The sequence below is a fragment of the Dama dama genome, chromosome 12 (assembly GCF_033118175.1).
Source record: "Dama dama isolate Ldn47 chromosome 12, ASM3311817v1, whole genome shotgun sequence".
Classification (NCBI taxonomy): domain Eukaryota; kingdom Metazoa; phylum Chordata; class Mammalia; order Artiodactyla; family Cervidae; genus Dama; species Dama dama.
In genome coordinates this window covers 29,058,620-29,080,837 of record NC_083692.1, presented here as the reverse complement: position 1 = coordinate 29,080,837, position 22,218 = coordinate 29,058,620, and the positions used below count along the sequence as shown (strand labels likewise).

At 37.8% G+C, this 22,218-nt stretch overlaps 1 long non-coding RNA gene across 1 annotated transcript; it reads left to right on the top strand.

Annotated features, from left to right (window-relative positions):
* The first annotated feature begins 920 nt into the window (after nucleotides 1-920).
* On the top strand, nucleotides 921-13,266 carry LOC133067180 (uncharacterized). Its single transcript, XR_009695217.1, has 3 exons — nucleotides 921-1,090; nucleotides 2,189-2,305; nucleotides 13,151-13,266. It is a non-coding gene; the product is annotated as an uncharacterized LOC133067180 (long non-coding RNA).
* The last annotated feature ends 8,952 nt before the right edge of the window (nucleotides 13,267-22,218 follow it).

The following is a 22,218-nucleotide window of genomic DNA, read 5'->3' as shown; positions in this document are numbered from 1 at the left end:
TATATTTTTATTTTAAAGAAGTTTGCCTATTAGCCTGAGGTTTTAATGAGCCACTGGATCCAAATGAAGCCTTTCTAAGTGCATAAAGTACTTCAGACCACAGGGTCATTTTTTCTGAAACCTTTGGCACTATACCAGTAGGCAGCAAAAGACAGTGCCAAAAGGAATGAGACTCTGGACTGACTTCCATGTATTAGTTGTTTCTCCCCTCTTCAAAATCTATCAAATGTTCAAACCTGCAGACACAAACAGGAACACACTGGGGAGAAGAGTCTCGGGGGCGGAAGATCCTCTACTCCTTGTCCCATGCGCCTCACCTCCTCACACACGCACACTCCTTCATCTCTCACCTTGCCAGGGACCTGCCCCAAGGTGAATAGCATCCCAGTGGGGCTAGAGGCACTAACTGAGTCCTGCTGCTTCTTCAGCTGCTGGAAGTGCCAACCTCTCGCATGCCCAAACCTGATCCTTCTACAGGACACTCAGCCAGGGCCTACAGCGAGTGACCCTCCCATTAGAGGCGCTGCCATCATCACCTGCCCAGGCCTGAAGCCCGGCACGCAGAGCCGCGGCGTTCACCCGACCGCAGCAACCCAACCGGCTCTTGAGGCCTCAGTTCAGGCGAGCTCAGGACCCTCTATTTGGGGCTCTTTGTTCGCCGCCTTCCTGGTTCCTGCTCTTAAACCTTCCTCCCAGCAGCCCCCACCAGCGCACCGACCTGCAGGAAAGTTGCTCCCGAGCTGTGGAGGGGCGTCATCGCCTCCTAGCAACGCTCCTAGCAACCGGATAACATCTGCTCCCTCTGGTCCAATGCGAGCTGAGAACAGCTGCGCGCCCGCCTCTCGTTGCGAACCCCGAGCGAGAGGCGCTTCAGAGACTGGAGGGACGGACCTGCAGGAGCCAGGGCTGCCCGCCGAGCTGCAGTTGCCGCCGCTGCCACTGTCGCGCCGCCGCCACCGCCGTCGCTGTCGCCGTCAGTGCCCTTCTGAAGAGTGACAGCGCCGTAAAAGCGGGAGGGAGCACCGAACCCCGCGCCTTTATGAAACAGGTGCATGCGCCGGTCTCCTGGTGAGTGGACCCAGCTCGCAAGGTATGTCTGAACTTATCCAGCCAGGTGCCCGCCTCAGGCTCAGAAAAGACTCTTTCATTGAGGGCGTGGATCGGGACGTGTTCTGGGATCCCACTCCGCCCCAGCCATTGAAAAGTAGCTAGGTGGTGGTCCCGAACAATATGATTTGATTTTTCTTCTTTGAATCTTGGGATTGTTCTTGCAGATGCTCCTGCCCGTCGCTGTTAGGTTTGTGCTCGGAAGTTTTCAATCCTCCCTGTTTTTCCTTTGACTTTACTGCCTGTGTGCAGCTAGGAGGGCTGGAAGCAGTGAGCTCCCAAAGAAAACCTGTGGTTAAGGCGAAAAGGATAGTGTAGCTTCGGCTAATTGAATCAACACGTATGGAGAGCAACATTCTTAGGTCCTGCTCTGGAAAGGGTCCATTTGGCTGGGAGCAGCCAGTTCACTGTTACTCAATCTCCTGAAAAGTAACCATAGTAACTCACCTCTCTTTTGACGGGATCCTCCTCATTGGCTGCCTATCTTCCTTTGGAAAGCTCATCTCTCTAAATATAGAAGATGATGAGATCTGTAAGCATACATCCATGTAAAAATAAAGGTGCAGTTAAACATGGCCCTTTAAAGAAAAACTGTCTTCAAAGATAAAGTACCCTTTGACAATTTCAAATCTTGTGAGAAATAGTGTGTATTCTGGTGAATGATTGAGTAAGTCTGTTTTGAGTTAACTGCTGAACTGTTACTTTAGAGAGAATATTTCTTGAAATCATACAAAAAGCTGGCATTTAAAGAACTAATTATATCTGTTTTTTAAAAATCAACCTACTAATAACATCCCCCCCAAATTGCCCAGTAAATATGTGATGAGATGTTATTCATTTCTTTCCACATTTCTTAGAATAGTTAAGAGTCCTCATGTTTACAATTAAATTAAATGGAGAACATTACAGTAACTGTGTATTTTTGAAGGTTTACTTACTTCTTTGGTCCAGATCAACTTGACCTAAAACATCTTAGTGTCTTCCTATTGCATGCCTTCTCCTGACTTGATAACCAGTTCAGGTCAGTGCAGTTCTGACTCTTCCAATGTTATTTGTTTCTCTCCTTGTTTCAAAATCTCAGGTAGCCATTCATGAGTCTGAGGCTTTGAGAAATGCTCACTGTGAAAAGGGGAACTTTCGCCAGATTTTCTGAAGCTGTCCTAGAAATACACTTTTCAGATTGATTCAGCATTACCAGGTAATCACTAGCTTAAAAGAAATTACTGTTTAAATATGTATCCAGAGAAATAAATGCTAATGCAGCATTACCATAACTTACAAGATCAATATAAGGGGTTGTTTATATAGATGGTTGCTGGGTAGAAGTCAATAGAGGTTTTCTGTAGAAAGGACATTTGTGGGCTGGCAGATTTTCCTCTTGAAGACTCATATGAGTAGGGTGGGGCCAAATTAGGTAGCCTGGCTTGGGGAACATGTCAAGCGGAAACCCTATGAGCACATTGGTACATGTCCGAAATGAAGGCAATAAAGAGAGCTGTCTGCAAAAAGAGAATGTGGTGATTTTTAAAATTTAATTTGCATTAAAGTCATTGTGATAGAAACCCATGAGTGTCAAGCATTTTAACTCAATTTTCAGAATATAACATAGTCTTTTACTGAGTGTTCAGCCCTCCAGTGTTGTGTAACTTCCACATGTACTGAGCTATCCATGTGCAGTTCCTGTAGGTAACCAGTCTAGCAGATTATAATTAAATACATAAAAATATACCATGGCACATTTCTTCTCTTTCCTTACCTCCTTTTGCAAAAATAAATAATTAAACAATTTTATTCAGAAACCTATTTGAAAATTTATTCTAATCTGGTTGTTTAGTTTTTATGGATGTCATGAGACTTTACAAGTACTGGACTCTTTGATCACTTATTGAAATATCCATAGCTTAATAATTTTAAGCACTAAAGATGACTGCTTGAGTCCCAAAATATTTGTTTCATTAGTCTTTAGCACCACCCACCTGTTTTCCTTCCTCCATCATAATTACTACATTTTATGATGAGAAACAAATCCAAAGAGACCAAAAAGATTTACTGTCAGCTATCATGCGATGCATATAGAGTTCTAGTCATGCTATCAATCTGAGGAGAGTTTGAGTAAAGCAACCATAAGTATTGGCTCATGTATATGCATTATTAGTCTTTGCATTAATAATTTATGTACATCCTATCCCTATTTAATATGCATAGAAGTTTAAAATCATTCAGGGCCCTTCAATTTATGTGAATGAGTCTGCTCTTTCATTGAAACCACTGTCATAATCAAAAGGTCAAGTGAAAGGAGTTCTTAAATTTTAATTTTGATTCTATCATGAATGTATAATGTGCAGAATATTTACTGTGCAATCTTGATGACCATATCTATTTAAAGTCATTCACCAGAAAATATTATCATGGTGTTCTAAATAAAGGAAAACAAATCATTATAACCTAAGCATTTAACCCTAGAGACATTAGTAGATTCTAAGAGTGTGAAAAAATATTTCACCAATTTGTAATTAGCCAGTGTAGCTAGTCTCTCTTGTCAATGTAACTAGTTACTCTTGTCAATGGGAAGACCAGCTGTACTTGAGCATATCATATCTTATGAAGAGGAGTATACTTAGGGTGCTAAGACTTAAGGCTGAGATCAAGCAAGTTGTAACTGAAATCAAGTTCTAGTTTCAATTTTTCATCCAGTACTCTATTTGGAAGTTTTTAGGTGTTTATGAACATCATTCTGCATTCAGTTTTATGTCATGTTACTTTCGTGGGATTTAGAAGATGCTTGAAAACATGGAGAAATGTTGAAAGGTTTAAGATGCTGAGGCCACTGCCTCTACATCTGGGCTTTCCACTGAGGACTCATGCCAGCTGGCTTTCACTGTCAAAATACCAACATCCCAACAATAGCTCTAGAGCCAAGGCACAACTGGCTTAGATTGTTGTATCTGTCAAAGCAATATGCTTCAGAACCCCAGAAAAAGCCTATATAGTGCTTTCAGAATCAGGGGGCAAATTTACCATAAATGTGCAGTGCAAAAACTGAAGAAACACCTTTAGATATTGGGAGAAGCTAATTTTTGTCAGCACTCCCTGCCTTCCATCTTATTTTTTAATAAGTTGTCTATCTAGATAGTCTCAATACATTGCATTAATGTTTCCACTTTTTGGTCTAACACAATTATTTTTTAATTTTTATGATTAAATTTAACAGGCTAAAAGCAGTTATCTAGTTTACTGCCATAATTCTCAATAGGAATGGTAGGAGGATATTAACAAAGGATCTGCTAGTGTTATGTTCAGTATTGTAATGTAACTATACTTAGGAAAAAATTAAACCTTTTATCACGCTATAAGGTATAGAAAGTAAAATGCAAAAAAATAAATCTTCTTGGTAGGGAGAAATATATGGGTCTTCTAAATATTAGTGATACTCAAGAGGGGAGGACAGACAGGGAACCTGGAAAATACCCTCCATGGTGGTGTATCAGAATTTGTGTTGTTTTTAAAATGTGTCTTAAAAGGGGGCATGGGTTAAGATGTGAAGAAAGTTGGGGATGTGGCAAAGAGAATCAGGACTCAGAAACCTGTAGTCTTATTTTACCGCTTTATGGTTCAATATCTAATGTGGGGGATAAGACATCTACTGAGTGGTATGCATGAATTGAACACAACATAATTTAAAGAAGTATCTATTACTCTTTAGAATAAAGGTGCCTTGTGAATAAAGAACATTTTATCACCAGAACAACTCCAGATGGTGACATAAATGAGGCAGTTATGAGTGAGGGCAGAGAATTAACCAACTCCAGAGCAAGATGTTCGAGGGCATGGAACCCGAAGATATGAGGGCCAACTGTACGGTACAAGTTTATATGAGGGACTTGAGTATCTATAGATTTGGGTATCTGTGGGGGCCCCGGAACCAGTGCTCTGATATTGAGGAATGACTCTGTATTCTTAGAGAGTAAAGTTAATGATTAGTTCTAATTTATGTTTTTCTACAACACTTCTGGATATCTGGCTTAATGTTTTTGGTGATATACCCAAACTTGATGGTAGTATCAAAGTGGAAGAAAATGAGGGTGATACAAATGAGGTACTTTTGAAAAGACTACTGCTTTGAACATTGGGGTGCATGGATCTTTTCAAATTAAGTAAATTTGTAAAATTAAGTAAATCTTTTCAAATTTGGATATATGCCCAGGAGTGGGATAACTGGATCATATGGTAGTTGTGTTTTTAGTTTTCAAAGGAATCTTCATACAATTTTCTATATGACTGTTCAGTTTACATTCCCATCAACAGTGTGGGAGGGTTCCCTTTTCTCCACACCCTCTCCAGCATTTATTGTTTATAGGTTTTTGTTTTTTTTTTTTTTTTTTTGTATTATGGCCATTCTTACTAGTGTAAGGTAATACCTTAGCACTGTTTACAATAGCCAAGAGGACATGGAAGCAAAGATGTGGTATATATATTCTTCCTAGGTGTCTCAGTGGTAAAAGAGTCCACCTGCCAATGCAGGAGAAGTGGGTTTGATCCCTGGGTTCTGTCCCTGGGTTGGGAAGATCCCCTGAAGAAGGAAATGACAACCCACTCCAGTATTCTTGCCTGGAGAACCCCATGGAGCCTGGTGGGCTATAGTCCATAGGGTACATAAAGTTGGACATGACTTAGTGCCTGAATAGCAGCAGCAGCAGGTGCATATATACAATGGAATATTGCTCAGTCTTAGAAAAGAATGAAATAATGCCATTTGTGGCAACACGGATGGACCTAGAGACTGGCAAACTAAGTGAAGTAAGGCAGATGGAGAAAAACAAATATCATATGATATCACTTACATGTGGAGTATAAAAAAGGGTACAGGTGAACTTATTTACAAAACGGAAATAGAGTTACAAAAGTAGAACATAAACTTATGGTTATCAGGGCATAAGGGGGGATAAATTGAAATATTGGGATGAACATAGACACACTATTACCTTTAAAATAGATAACTAACATGGACCTCCTGTGTAGCACTGGAAACTCTACTCAATACTCTGGAATGATCTACATGAGAAAATAATCTAAAAGAAAGAGTGGATATACATTTATGTATAGTAGACTCACTTTGAAACTAACATTATGAATCAACTATACTTCAAAAAAAAAGGCTACTTCCATACACATAGAAGGGATTTAAAATCCTTCTCTTTGAGCAACAGACTGGGGTACCTAAGGAAGTAGAGCATTTCCCTAGACATTGTTGATATTTTTTGTCACCTCCACCTGTCAGTGTGGTTGCTTTGCCAGTTTTCTTTCTGATTCATTCCCACTTTCCAAGGTAAAAGGTAGACTGTAAGGGAGCCTCATCCTTCAAAATAAGGAGTGCAGTTCCGAGGTGTGATAAGTCACAAAACTTCCCCCAGGAACCTGCTGCACTAGGTCTCTCTCATTAGTAGGGCCAAATCTCATCATGTAGGCTTCAGTGCAGTATCAAAGGTAAATATGGTTACCTGGCTGATCCTATCCATTTAAAGATGTTCTCTTTGGTTCCAAGACCATCACCAGTGAAACAAGGTAGGTATGTGGAACATCAAATGGTCTTTTATTTAATATTACATATCTGTGCTTGGGGCTCTCTTCTATGCTTCTAGTTTCTTGAAAAAAATCTGTAACTCCCTGGCTGTCAGTATCCCTTGGAAGTTCCTAGGAATGTTTTCCAGAAGCTGCAGCTTGTTGGTAATTTTAAACTGCCAGTAGGGTCAATCATGTGCCTGGGGTGGAAGATACTTCTGAAGGAACATTGATTCACAGCTAAAAACTGGCAATGATTTCTGCTCCTCTAGAGCATATTATCCAGAAAGGTGCCAGGCAAGAGGTTATGAGGGAGAAGATTGATGGGATATTGCTAAACATCAGCAAAGCTAAAGGTCTACAGAAGATGTAGCATTACAGCCTTGCATATTGCACCTGTCTGTCTTCTTGAGTCCACTCACGGATGTTTCATGCATCCTCTGCTTAACATGAAAGAGAGGACGGATGTCCTCCGTGCTGCTGAGTGGCATGTATACACTCACATGTATGGCTTCAAAAATGAGGCCACTGCAATAGTAATATGTAGTATTGAGCAGAAAATATGGATGACAGGCTCTCAGTGCTTTTTAAACATCTCATTTAATCCACACACAACTCAATGATTTTGATATTTGGCCTCAGTTAATCAATGAGAACTGACTCATTGGAAAAGACCCTGACGCTGGGAAAGATTGAAGGCAGGAGGAGAAGGGGACAGCAGAAGATGAGATGGTTGAATGGCATCACTGACTCAATGACATGAGTTTGAGCAAGCTCCAGGAGTTGATGATGGACAGGGAAGCCTGGTGTGCTAAAGTTCGTGGGGTCACAAAGAGTCCGACACGACTGAGTGACTGAACTGAACTGAACTGAATCAATGGGAAACTCAGGGTTCTTTGAGATTAAATACTTTGTCCTAAGTCACTAAGAAAGTAAATTGTAGAACTGGGATCAGAACCAGTGCCCCAGAAGATTGTGCTGAAGTGTCTGTAGCCAATGCTGCAAGATTGCACAGTGTAATTAACAGTGAGAGGTAGAGTAGCTCTCTGTAAACAGGTGTGCCCATGGCACTTAAGGAAGGATTTCAGTAGCTTTGCCATCAGCAAAGCATTACGTAGATACATAGGGATACATGCTTTTTTAAAGCTCATGCCAGGCTAATGCTAGGCAAAGAAAGAGAAATCATTGAGAGACTGGAAGCTGAGTCACGTGGTTTGTCCACATCACTGGTTGTTGATCTGACTGAAAGCTCTTTATTTTCCCCATTGATCAAACTCTTCCTTTGACTTTGGGTACAGATGCATACAGCCAATAGGATGGTCTAAACTCTGTTTTTGTGGTATATTGATTAAAGTATTGTGGGGTAGAAAATGAAAACCTTACCAAAATTAAGATATGTTAAATTCATCACTTCTTTACCATTTCTTAGGTTTTTTTACAGTCTTGGATAAAGAATGGTTTTACTATGACAGGAGTTGTCCTTTTATGATCATCTGTACTCTTGAAGTGTTTGTAAATTAATTTGCTGATGATTTTTCCTTAATGTACTGCCCGTGGGCTGTGCACCAAATGAAATCACTTGTGCACTAATGGGATTTCAGTTGTCTGGAGGCAGAAGCAGAAGAGTAAGAAAGAGCATTTGAGCAACCACTTGTAATTACATTTTAAACATTTATTTAAATATATATAAATTGTTCTGTCAGAACTCTAATGACAAGGATGGTCATTCTGTTCTGTGACTTTTCATTTGATTGTTGACATTTTAGACTAGGAAAGACATTGAGGTTGGCACAGATATTTTATGTATCCAGAGGTTAGAGTATTAAAAACAATTTGAATATTCAAGTCAGCATTAGCCATTTTACTTTCAGAGATAAATTTAGGCTCAGCCTCATTCAGTTTTATAATTTATATGCTGTTCTCAGAGTTCAGGACATGGACTATGAAGACATAAGGTCATTTTACTTTTTCTTGTCTATTTCATCAGCTTTATTTGAATAACAGGCTGGGTTGAGTTGGGCTTTTTAGTTACGGGGGAATTATATAAATAGATTTACATACATTTACTGGGCCATACCAGGCAAACTTATTTGGAAATTCAGAGTAACTTTAGCTCTCCAAATAAGTATTTGGATATTTTAAAAAAGTTATATTTCCTTCCCCTGAAATGTATAACCAGTGACAATATATCTAGAAACACTTTCTTGGAGCTGTTATAGTATCTGTGCTATTTTTATCTTGATCATTTGAAATGCACTTTTGCAGTCATCTGACTCTCTAGTTGGGGCTTCCTAGATGGTTCAGTGGAGATGCAGTAGACCTGAGTTTTATCCCTGGGTCAGGAAGATCCCCTGGAGGAGGAAATGGCAACACACTCCAGTATTCTTGGCCTGGAGAATCCCATGGACAGAGGAGTCTGGTGAACTACAGTCCATGGGGTTGCAAAGAGTTGGACACAGCTGAGCACATGTGCACATGCACGTATGCACACACACACACACAGACACACACACACATTTAAGTCTCTAATTACAATCTAGTATCTCTGGGAGGCAGGGTGGTAGAAAGAATCTTAGGGTCAAAGCTAGGAGGCCAGGCTAGGATTTGCTTCTGGGATAGATCTGTGCCTATTGGCCCTAATAAGAACTAGGATTTGATTGAGTGCTTACTATATTGTGGGCATAATGCCAGTCACTTTCCATGAATTATTTCAGTGATCCTGTGAGCCAGTGTTTTTTCTATCCCCACTTTACAAATGAAATCTGTGGAGCGTTCATGTAAGTTTCTCAAGGTCACACAACTAAGAAGTGGTGGATCTGGGCCACTTCCATCTGCCTTCAAAACCCAGACTCTCAGCCACACACACCAAATTGAAAACCACTGAATCCTTCTGGGTCTCAGTTTCCTCATCTGTAGATCATGTAGGCTGAACCACGTGATCAATAAATAGTTCCCAGCTCTGAATTTTTTGAATTCTCATCCAGCCAAGAAAACGGATGTAGGAACTTATGTTTGCTATATATTTTAGCCTCAAAGTGGCTAAAAGCATCCTCCAAAATGTGATGCTGAAAACATTGCAAATAGCTAAACAGCATGCAAGGAAGTAATTGTCGAATGGATACCAGCTGTGAAAGCTTTTCAGCATTTCAACAACCCATGGGGGTATTTTGTAAGAGCAATAAACTAAGTGGCTAAGTGTGTCACCCACAGAGCTGAGATACAAATCTAAACCCCTGAGAATTTACTGTGTTTCCAGGGTCCAATACATTCTCTATCTTAGGATAATTGCCTGAATACAGCAGACAGAATCTTTATGAACCTTGCTTGGGACCATTCATATTTTTTGGTCTTGTTGTTAAATAAAAAATATTTTACCAGAGCATCACTTGGTTTATTTGATACTTGTTTCTCTAAGTTGCCACCTGCTCTGCCTTGTGTCATTCACTAAAAGGTCTTTAGTTGGCTATTAATGCTGTAGACATTGCATTAGTTTGTAAAATAAACAAATATGTGTTTACTTCCAAATGTATATGTGAATATATATACACATATATATTTCCAAATCTTTCCTCACCCTTTATTGCTCTATAGTAATTCATCGAGCCTTGTTAAAAAAAAAAAAATTAGTGACCTGTCCAGTCGTTTATAATGCTAATAACTGTCAGTCATTGATATTTCTTAATGTGAACCGAGGAATTTATGTTGAAAAGTGATCTCATTCATTTTTCACTACTAGTTTAAATGGAGTCTGGCTTTGCTCATAAAGCTAAAACATCTAAGCCAATGTAGCCAATGTCACAATAACAACAACAAAAATCAATCAAGTCAATTGCTTGGCAGTCTCACGATTAGGCAATCAGTTGATGGGCTGAACGTTCTGTTTTCAACTTGCTCTTGTAGTCCTACTACTACGCTTGCCTAATGCTATGACATAGAGGCTCTCAAAATTCAGTCCCCAGGTCTGCAACTTCAGCATTACCTGGGAATTTGTGAGAAATAGAAATTCTCTGCTCCTAGCCCAGACACAGTGAATTAGAAGTTCTGGGGGTGGGACCCAGCAATTTGTTTTTAGGAGAGACAATTCTGATGCTTCCTAACTTTTGAGAACCATAATGGCATCAACGGGTTAAGTGGTTTAAACGAAATCAGTGATTCTTATGGTTGTCCAGGGGAAGAATGAGGGGAAGAGATAGGGAATTGGGAATTGACATGTACCCACTGCTATATTTAAAATGGATAACCAACAAAGTCCTACTGTATAGCACAGGGAACTCTACTAAATGTTATGTGACAGCCTGGGTGTAAGGGGAGTTTGGGGAAGAATGGATGTATATGTATGGCTAAGTCCCTTTGCTGTCCACCTGAAACTATCACAATATTGTTAACAGGCTATACTCTAATATGAAGTAAAAAGTTTAAAAAATTTAAAAAAGCAATAAGTAATAATTAATTGTCATCGTAGAATAACCCAAAGTTTCACCTACTTATTGATTCAGTCCTTTAAAAATACATCTAGTGTTAATGTGTTAGTAGCTCAGTCATATCTGACTCTTTGCGTCCCCGTGGACTGTAGCCCACCAGGCACCTCTGCCTGTGGAATTCTCCAGGCAAGGATACTGGAGTGGGTAGCTATTCCCTTCTCCAGGGGAGCTTCCCAATCCAGGGATTGAACCTAGATCTCCCTCATTGCAGGCAGATTCTTTACCATCTGAGTCACTGGGGAAGCTCAAAAATACACCTAAGAAAATGTTAACTAAAAAAAAACAGCCCCTGAGAAAACTAGGTTCATTGATGTTTTCATTACAAATAATTTTGTTTTCCTTTTCTTCTAACCTCTGAAATCTGTGAAAATTTCATATAAACTGAGATATGCTAACTGAACTCAGGAATTGTGTACTGACTTTTTCAGTTGTGAATGATCATTGCACATTCATCTCTTTTTAGGTCAGACACACCAGTGGTTTAAAATTCTTATTTCCCTTACAGAACATGCCAACTCTAATTTAAGGCTCTCTTGGGTTTATAATCCACAGTGGTGCCAGTGAAAATTTGGAAAGTTTTAGGTGTGATTTTTTTTTTTTGGTAGATTTTCCTACTGGTTAAGGAAAACCACCCAGCTACAAAAAGCTACAGGAAATGTTATACAGATGCCACCAAAAGGAGGAAAAACTTAGAAGAGTCATGTTTTTAAAGAGTACGTTTTTAATAGTTAAGATTTAAAAAATTCAAGATGTCAGGGAAAAAAACATCAAATGTCTTAACCATGAATTTATTTGGCCAACACATTAATAAACTACTCATTTTATGAATCAAATGGTCTCAACACCCAGAAATATTCAAAGGTATGTTTAAGGGTAAAATTGATAATGCTTAAATTATAGATTTTTTTTTCCTGATCTGGTCTACTGAGGTTGAATGAGTACTGAACTGGACTCAATTTCTATTCTCAATTCATTCAGTTCTTTCGCTAGGAAGCTACTTCTGTATCTTTAGGTTTCAAGGCTATACTTGCCTCTTTTCCATGATAAGAGCACCATCTAGTGTACACACTAAAAATTCCCTTTAAACCAAACCTGAAAATCGGCCTTAGAACACCATCCTTCCCTAAACAAGTTAGGATTTTCAACAATAGTGTATTAAAGGAGAGAACAACATTCTTACTTTAAAAATTATACCAAGGTCAAGATTTCTAATCAGTATGATATTTGAACTGTTTGCTTATGATTAACCTATGCTAAACCAGGTGTTATGAGGATGGTTATACCATGACCATGTAATAGGGTTTGTCTGTAGACATGGAGTTATTTCTTTAAAGTATATAATTGGGTCACCAACCATTTTACATAGATTTGGTTAACCAAGAAACATTAAATGCCTTCTGTAAGGGAAGCAGTATAACTAAAAGCATGATGAAAAATAACATCTCTTTTCATTCATTTTGTGCATCAATTTCAGATGTGGATATGTTTTGACATTAAATGGCATGACATTAAATAGAGGATTGGGGGCTTTCCTGGTGGTTCACACAATAAAGAACATGCTTGCAGTGTGGGAGATCCCTGGGTCAGGAAGATCCCCTGGAGATGGGAAAGGCTACCCATTCCAGTATTCTTGCCTGCAGAATTCCATGGACAGAGGAGCATGGCAGGCTACAGTCCATGGGATTGCAAAGAGTTGGACAGACTTAGTGACTAGCACTTCAAGAATGTATTATAATTATAACACTTTATTTCTGAGGGGCTGCATAAGGAAATAAATATAATTCTCCAACCTTGAACCTATATTTTAGGTCTGAATAGTGTCATTTGCCTGCAAACAGGCTTCTTAGCCACAGGACAATTGCCACTGACTTCTTCACTGTAAGTAAAGAGAGAATGTTAGTTTCTGGGGTCACCAGTTTACTTTGACAAGTAGAACTTTTGTTTTTAAACACTCTTTTGCTACATTAAAATCTGACTTTTCTCCAATTATTTTATTTGTTTAGCTTATCCAACAAAAGTATTAACATATACGTTAACAACGTCGAAAGTAGCCTACTTTAAGAGAAAATATGCAGAAGAAGAAGATTTACATCAAGATTACCATGGGTATTTTCCAAAAGTAAGGGTATACTTTTAAATTTTGTTTGAGTCTTGTCAATAGCAAAGGCTCTTGTTTTCATTTTTCTAAAATGTCGATTGAATGATGGTTGTATTTGCTTTTCAGCACCTGATATTGCCTGAGGACAGGACTTGCATTCTTAAACTTTCGCTGGAGAAGCTCAGATTTCTTGAAGACCCAGAAACCTACTTGAGAAGGTCTGTGTTAATTAACAATTTGCTGAGGAAGATCCACCTAGAGACGGAGAAAGAGAGCTATGAATACTTTAAAGAAGCTCCCTGTTATAAGACTGCTTATTCTGATACAAGAAAACGGCTGAAGTTTATGGTACAGGAATGCTGTTCTCAGTCCCTCTATTACGAAGAGCTGCGTTCATATCATATCGTGCCTTATGCTTCGGAAAATGCCATTTATGGAATGGGCTACACTAGCAGCCACTTGGAGCAAAATTCTCAGTTGCTTATTTATAAAATGAATTAGAATTAACTGTTAAAGTCCATTGATACCTTGTTTCTAAATGCCTGAACTGTTCATAGTGAAGATGTTAACATAAGGCACTAATTACCAGTGCCCTTGAGATCAGAGATGAGATGCATGCTGAACTGATTGGAGAGAACCCTGGTTATTATTCAGCAGTCCTTAGTATCATCCAGCCAAACTGAAAATATGTCCATGTATTATAAAGCAGAGAATAAGTGCTTTAGAAGCAAAGTTTTCTTGCATTTTTTTTTTTTTTTAAGATAGTGTGTGTAGGAAGGGACCTAAACTAAGTTCCTTTGCCGATTTAAACATTTCAAACCACCTATTTCCAAATTCTACCACTTTTCGTAGTAAGTAACAGATTCATATTAAACAGATAATGTCTTGTCCCTGAAGATTAAGGGTGGAACAAATTTAATCTTCTGTAAATGATGAAAGGAAGGGTCAGTCCTTTCTGAAATGCTTTGGTTTGTCAAGCATTGTGCCAAATAATTGACACCATTCTCCTTTTACCATTAGTGACAATTCAAGATGTGGCCAACCTGCTACAATTTAACTGCTGAATGTTAACAACCAGAACACTCCACACTGATCCATTTTACATTTCTTTTTTTTTTTGCTTCATAGAATTTTCTCTTTAAAAGTGGAATTTATAAAATAGCCTTGCAGATGGGCTTATCTCTAAGTTCTAGGGGTCAATTAAAATTTGTGGTGGGCCTTTAGTTGCATTTAAATTTATTTATGATGTCACATTTACAGACTGTGAAGCTCAGGAAATGGGTAGGCAGGTCATATTTGATTTTAATAGGCAGATAACTTTAAAGAATATTATCTGCAAAAAAATGGTGAGAACAAGAAATCCTACATGATGTTATTTCTTCATCTGAGAGTTCATTTAAGGCTGTCTAGATGAACCTTTGCACTGATTTTTGTATAATAGTCGACCGTTCACTATTTGACAAAACGTTTCAGAATGCCTTTAGTGGTGAAGTTGAGATAAGTTCCTATATTTTGCAATTTGAAAGATAATTAGTTAACAAGTTGCATAGATTCCTGAAATTGTTTAAAATGGTTCATGATGTTCTTTGAGGTTTGAGTGAAATGTCTGATTTCAATGTCTGGACTTTTGTTCCATGGCGCACATCATTTAAAGAATTGTCATTAACTGATAAAACAGATTGGAAAACCAGGTGCCAAAGGTACATTTAAGAAAATACCAAAGACCCAAAGATGAGTGTTAGATAGACTATGATAATAAGATAAGAACCTAAAGTAAGGATTATACAGGACATGGAAGAACATTGTTAAAGGGATTTGGAATGATATGCTTACCAACGTGCTTTCAGAGCTCTTTATACATACATGATAGCAACAGTCAAGGGCCGTCAGTGGTCCTATATTTTCACAAATCTAAACATTGTGACTTTTCAACATTGTATCTTCCCTTGTTGAAGGCCATCTTGTAATCAAGAAGGTCTTTATCTCTTCAAGAGAATTTTGTTTTTAGTTTTGATTCACTACTTGCTCCCTCTAATGAATTATCAGGGTGATTAACATGGATGCTTTTGGTATAAAGAATATGCGTCCCCTAATTAGCATGCATTGTTAAAGACCACATAGATATATAACTGATAAAATCATCAGGTTTCTATTTAATTGCTCAGTCAGAACTAGAGAAAAATGATTTGGAACAAATTGAAAACTTATAATTGGGGCTAATTTTTAAGGCAATTTAGTATGAATGGTGAGATAGCTTTGACATACAAATATATTTAAAAATTAATTTAAGGGCAAAATTTGTTACCAAATTGCAAAAACTTTATTTCACTACTTATACCATACCTTACTTCTCAGAATGTGTTTATTAAAATGTAGTTTTCTTAAACAATGGAAATATTAATTGAACCGACACCAAATTTGATAGGATAATTATGTACTTTGAAAAATAGAATTAGTTCTCTAATAGTTTAAAACTTCTTACCAATAGGGACATTTGGCTTGGTTTAGGGCAGTATCTATAAGAAAAACACACCAGTGCTAATAGATATGACTTACAAAAATGCAACATATTGAAATTGTTTGACAATATAAGTGTGTATACTTTGGGATTGAAAAGAGAGGGGGAGAAAAAACTACCAAGAAAGTGTAATTTTGTAAAATTTGCTGTTTGTCTGAAATCTTAAAGCAAGAACTCTTGGGCAATGAACCTGTAACAGACATAAAGTCTGTTTTATTTGATGACATCATTAACTGAGCTCTCTGAATTTTACATTCATATACAGAGAAGGAACTGTCTTAGAAATCATTGATATTTGTGAATATGCTTCTCTTTTTTAAGAAATATGTGTTGATTTCAAACCAGGTTATTTAAAAACTATCTTTTAGAGCATTTAATTTCTTTTCCAATAAACAATTCATAGATAAGGAGCTGACTAATGTTATCTTGACTCATTGAAAAATTATAATTTGTGTTTAAACTATTTACACTAGTCTGAGTTAACCAATAAGATTGCTGTGATTTTACCATGGCAACCTGTTACATAGGGACCTGCTCTACTGTCTCCATCCTACACACTGTTATGGGTGATGCAAAGGTAGGAAAACAATGACAAGTTTTGAAAACAGTGACAACTTTTTTGAACCTGGACATCTTTTCTTTGGTGACAAGAGTCATGCTTAAGGTAAGAAAGATAGAATGGGAAATGTATGAGACTAATTTTGTGGGGGCCCAAACAGCCTAAAGTTCCCATAAAGAAGAAGAAAAACAAACAGAGAAAAAAGGAGGGGGAGATGTAGAGATATAAGGAACATAATTAGCAAGTGAAAGCGAAAGTTGTTTCATGTGAGGTTGTTGCTTGCTTGCTATACTCAATTGTTCTTTCCTATGTCTGCTGTACTTCCCAAATCTGAATACCCACAGTGTATTGATCTTTTCTTTTATTCACCAACGATGCATAAGACTAGATTCTATTCAGTATATAGATGATTTGAAATGTGGTACCACTACAAAATATCCCTAAAATGGAACTCCTTGGGTAGATGAGAAAAGGAAAATTAGAAATTAAGTTGGAAGAAAGACTGAACGGTGAGTGAGCCGGTGTACATGTGGTTAATCTCAAACACATGAACAGATTTCACTGTGCATCCCAAGATTTAGTAAAGTCAGTGCTAGAGGACTTGGAAGTAAGTGCGATTCCCCACCATTTATTGAACAAGTTATGAGTTGCGCATGGTGCCAGGGTTGAGGATACATAGGTGAGTGATGCACAATTCTTTTGTCTAAGCTGTTCATTGATGAGGGAGGAACTCAGAGATGTTTGGTTTTATTTTAAAATGTAAGAATTCTTTACCGGGAGTAGCACTTGCATTTCTCTTTTCCAAACTATGGGATGGTTATCAAACAAGTCTCTCCAAAGGTGTTTGTAGCTAAGAAGATGCACAGGAAGAAGAGAAGGTTTACTGAGCTAGATTTTAGAGCAGAAGGAGAGTACGTTTTGCTTTGCAGTGTATTTTATACTTGGAAGAATGAGAGAAAACCGGTGCTGCAGAAGGGAGGTGTCGCTCGTCGCTGGGGCACAAGAGGTTGTAGGCGAGGAAGGGAGACCAGTGAAACTGCAGAACAACTCCTCCTCCCCGACCTCTCTGGCTTTGATGTACTTTCCCATGGCAAATCAGGTTAGTATTGTCACGGATATCCCTGAAGTGATAGCAGAATCAGGAAATCACAGTCTGAGGGTTGTATATAATGTGTTCAAGGTTAGAGGGCAGTTTTCTTTAATTTGCCTTGTATTGGTAAATTGCTAAAATGAACCTCGGGATTTCTTAACAGCAGTTGCTGGAGGCATGGTTCTCTCACAGTTGCTTCCTTTCTGAATCACAGCTCAACCAACCCCTGTCCTTTCAGTCTGTTGGAAGTGGAGCTTATGGTTCTAAAACTCTCTCCCCTCTCTTTTTTAAAATTTTGATTGGTGTATAGCTGATTTACAATGCTGTGTTACTTTCAGATATACAGCAAAGTGAATCAGTTATACATATACACATAACCACTCTTTGTTTTTAAAGATTCTTTTCCCGTAAAGGCCAGTACAGAGTATTGAGTAAAGTTCCCTGTGCTATAAAGCAGGTTATTAGTTACCTACTTTATACTGTTGATACTGATTTGTTCAAAACTACTTGGAAGAAAGCAACAATTTGCAGTACTGGTTGAACCCCCTTGAGAAGGGTTTCCAGAGTGTGTCAAACTAGAATCCACCATAGTTTCTTGATAGAATTATTTTAAATACTATTTGACATAGTCATTAAATAACTATATACTAATGTAATCTTTATGTTTCTAGAGTTCAATGTAACAGTTGTAATTTCTACATGTTTTGCTAAATACCTTAGTTTGGAAACAATGGAAGATCATGTGTAGTTAATTCAAGCAGTTGGTTCATGAGTATTTATGTAATATTTGAAATTTAAATTTATGTTCTTTTTTCCCATCAAACTTCATTACTGTACATCACCAATGAGACATGTCTCATGATTATTATTTCCTTATTAAGTGGGCCATGTCTAAAAGTTTGTCCTTCATGGTTGAACCCTTTGGATTGTATTTCTCCATTAAAGTTTCTGTCTTTCCATAAAGATTATTCTACAGTTGAGTGGATAAAGAACATTCCTCTACATTAACACTTTTCAAATCTTGTGTATACAAGTCACCGGACGTCAAGTTAGAATACAAACCCTTTTTAGTAGGCCCGGAGTGGAGTCTGAGAGTCTGCATTTCTCAAGCTTCCTAGATGATGTGGGTGCTGCTGGCTCACTGAACACACTTTGAGTAGCAATGCTCTACATGGCTCTGAGAATGAAAATATACACTCAAGGCTACAGTCTTACTACTTTCAAAGCATGTGCATTCATGTCTGCTTTCCATAGAAATTTTTTCTTCAAAGAAATGAAAGGCAAGAAGTATCATCAGCTAATTTTTCAAATTGGCCCCAAATATTACAATATTCTATATGGTAAAATCCCTAGAAAATGATTGATAAGTTTTATCTACATCAAGTGCAGAAAGGGGATATGGAGGCAGTCATGTACCATTCTTGCATATCTGCATGGATTGAAGAATTTGGTAAACCTAAACTGAAAATGGTACTTGGAGCTTCATCTTCTTGTCTTGAACTCTTTCTTGAGCTTTATTCCATGAAAAGTCCTCCCTTTGGTACAGACATTCTGTTTCTCTTAAGCTGTTGGTGTCTGAGTGAGGGGTGGAGGATTGGTGTTGAATGAGGAAGTCACCTGAATTGTCTGATTTGAGCATGCCAAGTAATTTTTGTCAGGCTCTCTTTAGATCTTAAATTGTTGGTATAGCTATTGTGAAATATAGTGCCATAAATTTGTCACAAAATGAAAGGAGAAAAGCGGAAATTTAGTTCTGTGGAATGCACTAAAAAACCAAGCAGATGGTGTTCTACAACATTTATGTGGGGAAATGTGTATCTGTTACATAATCTAAAATATGTCTTTTTCACATTTAAAATATTTGGGTCATGATTTAGTTTTTATTGGATTGTTTTTTAAACTTAGAAGAAGAAGAAAGGTCACTGTATTTTAAGGCATATTTGACATGTTACTAATAAAATTTTATTTCTGGTGAAATATAGGTGCTTTTATTAAGTAGGGGAGGGAGGGTCTTAAACTATGGCATTTGCCTTATGTCCCTCAATTCCAGAGGTCTCATTTTAAATGCATATAGCTATATTTCTTTGAACAGTTTATTTTCATCACAAAATTTGCTTAAATATTCAGAAGATATTTCCAGTCTCTTGGTGAATTTTTTCACTAGAATTGACCCTGAAATGTTTTTTAGATAGCATGAGTCATGAGAACACATGACAGAACTCACTCAGTTTAGGTCTTATTCAAGTATGAGATCATAAGTCTCAGAGTCAAAGATAATTTTTCTACCCATAGAACAGCAGATGTACCTACTTATTGGTTCCTTATATTTGTTAGGCAAAGGGCAGGTGGTTCATACCAGGAAGATACATTAATAGATTGCTTCTGTTTCTAGTAGGAAATGGTGTTTATTATCAATTTTGCAAGCCAGTTATTATGATGTCCCCTATAATCCATTGACTTATGTGGGAAATCAATATCCGAGTATAAGCTATTTCCATATAACCAACATTAGCATCATGAACTCAATGGACATGAGTCTGAACAAACTTCAGAAAATAGTGAAGGACAGGGAAGCCTGGTGTGCTGCAGTCCATGGGGTCACAAAGAGTCAGACGTGACTGAATGAACAACAAAAACATTTTTCTGTGTGCATCAAACCAGACAAAGGCTAGATTAATTTTAGTTATTTGAGCAATCTAGGAACAGCTAACCTGTATAAATTACAGAGACTTTCATGTATGTGTTAATGGAAACTTGAACACATATGGATGAACACATCTAAGAGGGTAACATAAAGAGCCAATTGGTTTCTGGAAGTGAAAAAAAAAAAAAATCCTTATATGTTATGTAAGTGCCTTGGACACTGCCTGGCTTGCAAAATTGATAATAAGCACCATTTCCTACTAGAAAGAGAAGCAATCTATTAATGTATCTTCCTGGTGTGAACCACCTGCCTTTTGCCTAACAAATCTATAAGGAACCAATGAGTAGTGTATTTTACGGTAATAAATCTTGTCCAAGTGATTCTTATTTTTTTCCATTTGCGCTCTATTTTGAGTCCAAAAGCAGGTTGTTATAATTTTCTTCCCTAATTTAAGGTTGAAGGAACATACACACACATACACACACTGAGAAATCACAAGTTGCAGAGGGATGGGCTTTTAAAAATTTATTATTATTAAAAAGTAAAAGAAGTGTAAATACTCTAGGGTACTTCTTTTAGGAAGCCTGAAATCTACATGAGAATCCACTTTCCTGGATCCCTGCATAATTGAATGCAATTCAATTGATGCAGTCAGCATAGATGGAGAGAGCATCTCCAGATGACTGTCTGGGGATAAGAAGCAGTCATATTGTGGGAGGGAGAACCACAGAAACACCTGGATAAGCCACACTGAGAAGCATAAATATAGTAGCATTGTTTAGTTGATGGTAGCATGTACAGCAAAGATTTAACCTCAAAACAAAGACCCAGCACAAAAAAAACGATATGATGATCTTTTCCCCTTGTTTTCCATTCCCCCAACATTACTTTCCCACTTCAGTGCACCCCAGCCCTGGCCCAGGCCCTCTAGTTGTGACTTGATTGCTTTCACTGAAATTAATGGTTATGGCAAGTTCTACCAGGACCTATCTTTATAAAGTACTGGTTGAATAATCACAATCATTCCTTTGTACTGTGGCAGTTTTCTTAAAATTGTTTGATATGAGTCCACAGAATTAAATATCTTCCACAGCGTGAGGGCCACTCCCAAACATTCACTTCCCTGGAAGGCATTTTTACTGTTGCCCCATGAATTTTACAATTAGAAATGTTTGTAAATGGTACTGTATAAATACAAGTCATGTTGAATTATCATTACTCCTCTCTAGTTAAAAGAGAATATATTAAATAAACTATTGGTTCATACATACAAGCAGAATATGGCAACACTTCGATTACGGTCACAGTATATATGTAGTTTATGAAATTTCAAAAACAAAAATTTTATCAGTATGTCTCATATTCTCTTTTTTAAAATCAATTTGTGATACAAACTAGGTCACCATTTTTTAATTATCAAATTAAAACAACTTCATCCTCACTCGACCTCATTGTCAGGATGTCCAGTCTTTCTTCTGGGAACTTTCTTCTTTTCCAAGGTGTTCCAGTGCCATTTTCTCAGGTCAACTTCAGCCCAACACAAGAAAGGAGGACCCTTGAAATCAGCTCATCTTGCCGTCAAAAGTGGCAGTAGTTCAAGTGTCAATCTTGTGGTGTCACCATGGAGACCAATATCAGCCAGGACTAACTAAGCCTTGTTACTTGTGGTTGCTGTGAATAAGGAAATGTCTCCTTATCTTGATTGCCCTATTTTTTAAAAACACGTGTAGGTTAAACTCCTTCTCATGTCATACTCTCCAAGGAAACTTATGCTGCTGATATTAAATAATCAGGAGATCTAAATAAACCAGCAACTGTTGTTTCTATTTAGCTTTCAAAATAAACCAACTCTAAAAACTCTTCACTCTGCCATAGTTGATAGGCCATTAGAAACTGGGACAAATCTAAAACACTAAGTAGTTCACTGTCTCTGGTTTGAATTATGTCCGCTTTCCTAGATCCCTGAATAATTGAATGGAATTCAACTGATGCAGTCAGCATAGAGGAAGAGAGATTTTTGCCTGGGGAGAAGAAGCAGTCATATTGTGGGAGGCGGAACCATAGAAACAACCTGGACAATGGATACAAAATGCACCAGGGACTTAAATATCTCTTTCCATATTTAGTCAAAAAAGGCCCTGGGCATGGGTCCAAAATTTTGT